Raw genomic sequence first — 6,279 nt, 5'->3', positions numbered from 1 at the left:
GCCTTTTCCTTTTGCCCTCTCTATTTTTGGTAATTCCACGCTGGTGGAAACACAAACAAAACACGCATTAAGAGGCTCTAATGCCTGTGTCTCAATCTCGTGGCCCATGTCACCTCTAATGACATGAAGAAATATTTTTAAAAATTATTATGCAAAAAATTATTTAATATGAAGGCAATAGGCAGAGTGTTACAGGCATCGCCCTAAAGAATGTAGCCTCGTGGGCAGTGTAGTCCGTGCTGCAGGGAGAATGGACTGCCATACCCGTTATGTGTCTGTGAGCGAGGGAGGGAGAAAAAGGAGAGTGGAAAAGTACGAGCTGTCACTGAGCAGAAACGGGAGCTGGAAGCATGTAAATATAATAATAACCACTGCAGCCGAAAAGAGTGCCTGACGAACCCAGTTGTAAGTAAGCTATTAAGACTCGACTGTACACTGTGTTCGTGTTTTCCTCTGAAACAATAAGTTTTGTTGGAGCAGCCTTTCAACGCCTCTCTCTGTCTCTCGCTAGCAAAGTCGACCCAGACAACACAGTAAAGCTAGTTTTCGGCTACGAGCCCGACACGAACACGACGTATTAGCCAGAGGTCCCTTTACTACGGCCGCTGACCTGTTTTATATAAGCACGGAATAATTTTCTATATGAGATCGCTGCAAAAATGGTGAGTACCTTCAGTAATAGTAATAAATCACACAGCAATAGTACATTCATGTAGTTGTAAAAAGCATGATAATATCTCAAGTAATCCCAAAGTATTCAGAATAGGTTACTCTCACTGAGTAACGTAACGGAATACGTTACAAAATACATTTTAGGGCATGTATTCTGCAATCTGTAGTGGAATACATTTGAAAAGTAACCTTCCCAATGATGTTGCCTCTCTCCTGACACTTTTCGTGTTCCTTGTTTGCCTTTGACAGGAACTGCTGCCAAGCCTTCCCGTTTCCCCAGGTCAAGACTGTTTTTACAAGTTCTGTCATATCTGGGATAATTGTAATGGTTAAGTCAGTCACCTAATCTCAGAGTGTGCTTTTCAGTTTCTGAAGTCAGCAGGACCCACAAATAAGCACGATGAACAACTGAAGGTGGCTGCAGCAAATGCCTAGCAGAGCAAGGGAGGGAGTCCAGCATTTGGTGATGTCCATGGCTTCTTCAGACAGTCATTGATATTAAGGATTTTCATCCAAGTATTAGAAAATATTAGAAAACCAGCATCTTTGTATAAAAAGTGCTGTACTTCCTAACCATTAAATTAAATTAAAGCTGAAAGTCTGCCTTGAATCACATGTTGATTGTTTTATTTGAAATATATTGTGGTGGTGTAAAGAGAAAAAGTTTTTGAAAAGTGTCTTGTCCAACAAATTATAGACTTATGTATACTTCATGCTATACACATGTCTTATGTTAACAATTAGACATTTAAAATTCTGATTTGCTTTGCTGATTTTGAAACATTTAGCTTGTTATATGCAATGCTGTGCAAGTCTTGAACCATTGGTCATTTAATTATATTTTGCTTGCAGGGAGCCAGACCTTCATGTAGTTTTTAAACATGATCTTGAGCAGCAGTTCTCCAAAGCTTCCAAAGTTCTTTCATAGTTTTTCTTTGGACATTAGCTGCATTTTCACTCATTTTCAAATGTTGGTTTGATCAACTGCTGAAAACCTCTGTTTGAGGTTACCTGTCAAGAAGCTCTTCTTAAGGAAGGCAGGCGGGACGAAAAGCCTGAGGAGCCAAGTTACACAAGAAGTGGACTGAAAATCAGTGGCATATAGAGGGATGAATCGGACTTAGAATTGGTCCAGACTGCCATCAGTATGTGCAAATGAGGTCAGGACAGAGGCAACAGTGAGTGTTTATGATTATCTCTAAAACACAGGGGATGCTGTTTCACAGATGGGAGCTGGATTTTAGCCAGTGCTCTTGGGAATCTTGTCAACACTGATGACATTTTAAACACAAAAATACTGTCAAATTTTGATCCACCATGCAGTCCCATCAGGGAAGCATCTGATTGGCAACAGCTTCATTTTTCTGTATAGCAGTGATCCCAAACACACTGCCAATGAAGTAAAAACCCACCTGGATAGAAAAATACACACTAGGAGCCTATGAGTGATGGACTGGCCTCCCCAACCTAGATGTCGACATTATTGAAGCCGTGTGGGATCATCTTAACAGAGAATAGAATAAAAGGCAGCCAACATAAAAAAGAGCATCTTTGAATGTTCTTCAAGAAGACTAGAGATCCAGAATACCCTGTTATATTTATTAACATCATTAAACACTAGTGACCTGGTTCCACTAGAAGGAAGCAGGAATTCCAAAACAGGTGTGCTTAAGAGAGTTTGGGCGGGTTTGAAGAATAAAGAAAATGCCAAATGTCAACTTTCAAGCTTGTTAAAATGGTGCAAACTCTGTTTTTGCCTTATATACTGTAGTTCCTATCCAATATTATCCATGCACTATGGAAGGTGTAATCGGGATTAGCTAATGTTGAGCTAACAAAGTAAGTGAGATTAAACTGAAAGACAGAACTGGCTGACCTCAGTGAGAAAGGTGTTACCTTATATTACAAGGGTGGAAATGATAGGCATACTGTACATAGCTGCAAAACTGAGGGCAAAGAGAGGGAGCCTTTCAGGTCTGGCATTAGACTAAACTTGGGTGTAATATTTCTTTATAACCAGCATAAGCTAATTATTGGATGATTTTCTGCTAAAACCATATTCATACGTGCAAGTTTGTTTTCCAAATGAGACATCAACACCAAATGCGTGGATGATGTTTTCAGTATGGAGGTAGAAACAGTAACATGGCTCGTGTGTCATTAGTTAAAACAGAGTTTATTCAAAATGCTGAGCAAATTTTAGGGTAAAATATACATAAACACAGAAAGAATCCCAATGTTGTACTTGCTGCATTTTTACATGCCACAGTTTAGCATATGTTGCTCATTGTGCATTCACTCTTGTGACTCTCGTCCTAGATACAATGTAGCATCTCAAAAGGGTTTCGTTCTCAAAACACGAGGTACACTACAAACAGCAAAGTCTACCATCACCTTTTATTCGACATAATGAATGAGTCAATTGAATCACTGACCAACATAAATACTCATCTTGGTTTACACACACAGATACACAAAGATAGAGTGAGAGGAAACCATTCAGCATGAGTTGTTGTGATGTAATTACTTTTCATTTGATGTGAAAAATTATTCAAAGTCAATGAGATGGAAAGTGTTCTGCAGTCTATCACAGGAACTGGCATTGTTTACTTCCCCTCCAGCTCATCATTTGCTCTATCTCGCAGTCACAATTATTCTCTCTGTCTTACTGTCACACACATTCCACTACAGTGTATCACATGCCTCATTTAACTAGACACCATGTGCGCATGCATGTGTGCAAACCCTTATGTTTCTGCTGCTGTATTGTGTTTTTTGTCTATTTGTTTTCATTGGGATGTCACTTGGTGTTGGGATGCATCTGTTAGAAGATAAATCTCCCTCATGCTGAGCTGTACTAACAAACATCATTGTATTGTACATTCTTTTAAATCCTATTTAAACCTGGAATGAGGTTTTGATATGTGTTTGTGTGTGTGTGGACATCTTATTTGGATCAAGACAACTGTATGAAAATACATTTTACTGTAAACGCAGCATTGTGTCCTTTAATTCCAAATCATCGATAGGCTGGTTTGGATAAAAGCTGTGACCACATCCTTCCTGTTTTGTGACATGCCTCCACACTACATCATGGGTAAAGTTTGGTTGTTTGGCTGGGTGTAGTGAGGGACAAGTGAAGGCCCTGAAAACCCATTTCTTAACATTCATGTTTAATTTGACAAAGTCAAACATTTTTTTTTAGAATAATTAACTAACTCGGTGCAGTCCTGACACATGTGACATATGTCTAATAACCAGAATTTAATAGCATTTTAATTTACAATCTGACGTTTGTAGAATTGTTAGTTTGTGTTTCATTACCATATTTTTCAGTACTGGACTTTTTCTTGTTGTGAAAGTACAAAAAAGAATAATTCGTGTTAACTTTAATTTCCACATCTAACACCCTCCAGTGGAGGTTATGGTCAGAGTTTCAGAATAAATTCACCTTTTTTCTGACAATATGCTGTAAGAGCACTGCAGATTCTCAGGTGAGGGAAGGCGTCTCATATAGGCAAAAAACAAAGCCTTGCCATAGCTCACACTGTCAGAATTGTATTACCACAGGGAGTTTACATGCATTCAGTTGGTGATGCAAAACCATATATGGCTGACTAGTCTGCATTTGCACTGCTGGTATTAATTGTACACAGATATATTTTTTGGGTAATTTCAGTAAAATGACTGGATATTCATTTTGATTGCATTATTACAGATTTCCTCTTTATTTTAAATTGATCAAGTTTAAAGGTTCTCATGTATAGTGTGAAACTGTAATGTTAAACAAGGAGAAAACAACAACAATAGCAAAAAACCATCACACAAAACGCCTTTTAGATTTTTGCTTGTTGAAGAATTATTTTATTCTAGGGTCTACCCTTACAGTACAAAGCGCCTTGAGGTGACTGCTGTTGTGATTTGGCACTGTATAAATAATACTGAAATGAACTGAATAGTCCACGTCCAGATATTAGCCAAGTGTAAATGAAAGGTTAAGTAAAGATAACCCAACCCATCTTAACTCTAATGTCCTTTGCAAAGGAAAAGAGACAATTACGAAAGCAGAATGCTTTGCTCTGGTTGCATGCACCGAAGCTAGATGTAATAAATATATGTTTCTATTCGTTAAAGTGAATTGAAGTGGCACTTTGACTTCTACTGTATAAGGAATGGAATGGCACTAGTAGGCCATCAGAGTGCTTTTATACAACAAGCTGTTTATTTTACCTTTACTGACACCTGCGACGATTTGAAACCATCGTTAACCTAACGTGTATATCTCTGGACTGTGTGGCATAGCTGCAGTACCCAGTGGAAACCCACACATGTACAGGGAGAACATGCCACAAACATTAAAGTTCCAGTCAGCTAGAATATTTCAACTAAATCTCATTTGCCGCGAGCTGCTAATCATTGCACCACCGTGCCGCAGTAACTCCTAACTAATGGCAAATCTAGTCTGTTTTGAGTATTTTTCTATTTGAATTTTTCCCTGTCAAATTAAAGTACTAGTTACATCTTTCATCATTAAAACATTTGCACACTATCGATATAACCAGGTGCAGTGTGATGCAGAAAACTTGTAGGCCCACATGACACTGCTGAAGCACAGCACACAAATATCTAATTATGGTTATCATGAGAACAAGATTGTTGAATGTGGAGACGATGCATAAATGAAAACAGCACTGTGGCTGCACTCTCCTTCACAGAAATACTTTCTTACACATTTCCTGTCAGATCTGCAGTGTTAGCTGATGTCCACCTGATGGCAGTGTGACTCCAACTCTGGGACTTCAGCCGAATCCTCTGTCTTTGTTCTGCTCCCAATTTCTCATCTTCTGTTGTCCCCACCACCCCTCACTCCCCCACCCCATTTACAACGCGTATGAGAGGAAAGAAAAAGAGAGAAAAAAAATGTATCCCCAGGTCAAAATAAATAGCCTTTCACAGTTAATTTAATTGACTATTTTGTACAAAATCGAGGTAATTCCGCCTCGGCTGCAATAGCAAACAAGAATAGCACTGCCTTGGCAATCAGTTACCACGCAAACATAGAGAAAAGCTTTAATCTGCTTTTATCACAGAGGAGCCACGGCTGAAGTTTGTTAGACACTGTGAGGCACCTGTTTTCTTAATTGTTGTAACATCTCTGCAGCAAAAAAACCCCCCACACTCTCAGTGGAGCAAAGGTTAAAGAAAAACATGTAAAATAGCATTCAGGAGTTAGAGAACAACGCAGGGTAAAGGCCAAAAGGACAATAAAAACTCAGTTTGCATGTACAGGTCAAGAAAGCTTCAGCTCCCTCATCTAGTGCTCTTCTGTTTCCATAACTATGAATTAATACTGTAAAACCTCAGGGGGAAATGGTTAAAGGAGAAGAAATGATTGTCTGTTAAATTTTATGTTTTGTTGCATTTTTGGGCAAAATTGTGAAATCACCTCTTTGTGTAATTTTAGAGGTTCAGAGTTCATGTCACTGTCCAGAAGTGCTCCATCTCCTCCACTCTAACTTCTTAATCATCTTTCTCTCCTACCGGCTGGGTGTGTGTGTTTGTATGTGTGTGTGTCCCTCAGTGTCTGCCTGTGAAACAGAGAGCATG

Source organism: Aulonocara stuartgranti, assembly GCF_965226115.1.
Source record: "Aulonocara stuartgranti genome assembly, chromosome: 14".
NCBI lineage: Eukaryota > Metazoa > Chordata > Actinopteri > Cichliformes > Cichlidae > Aulonocara > Aulonocara stuartgranti.
Note: the sequence above shows the minus strand (reverse complement) of the source record.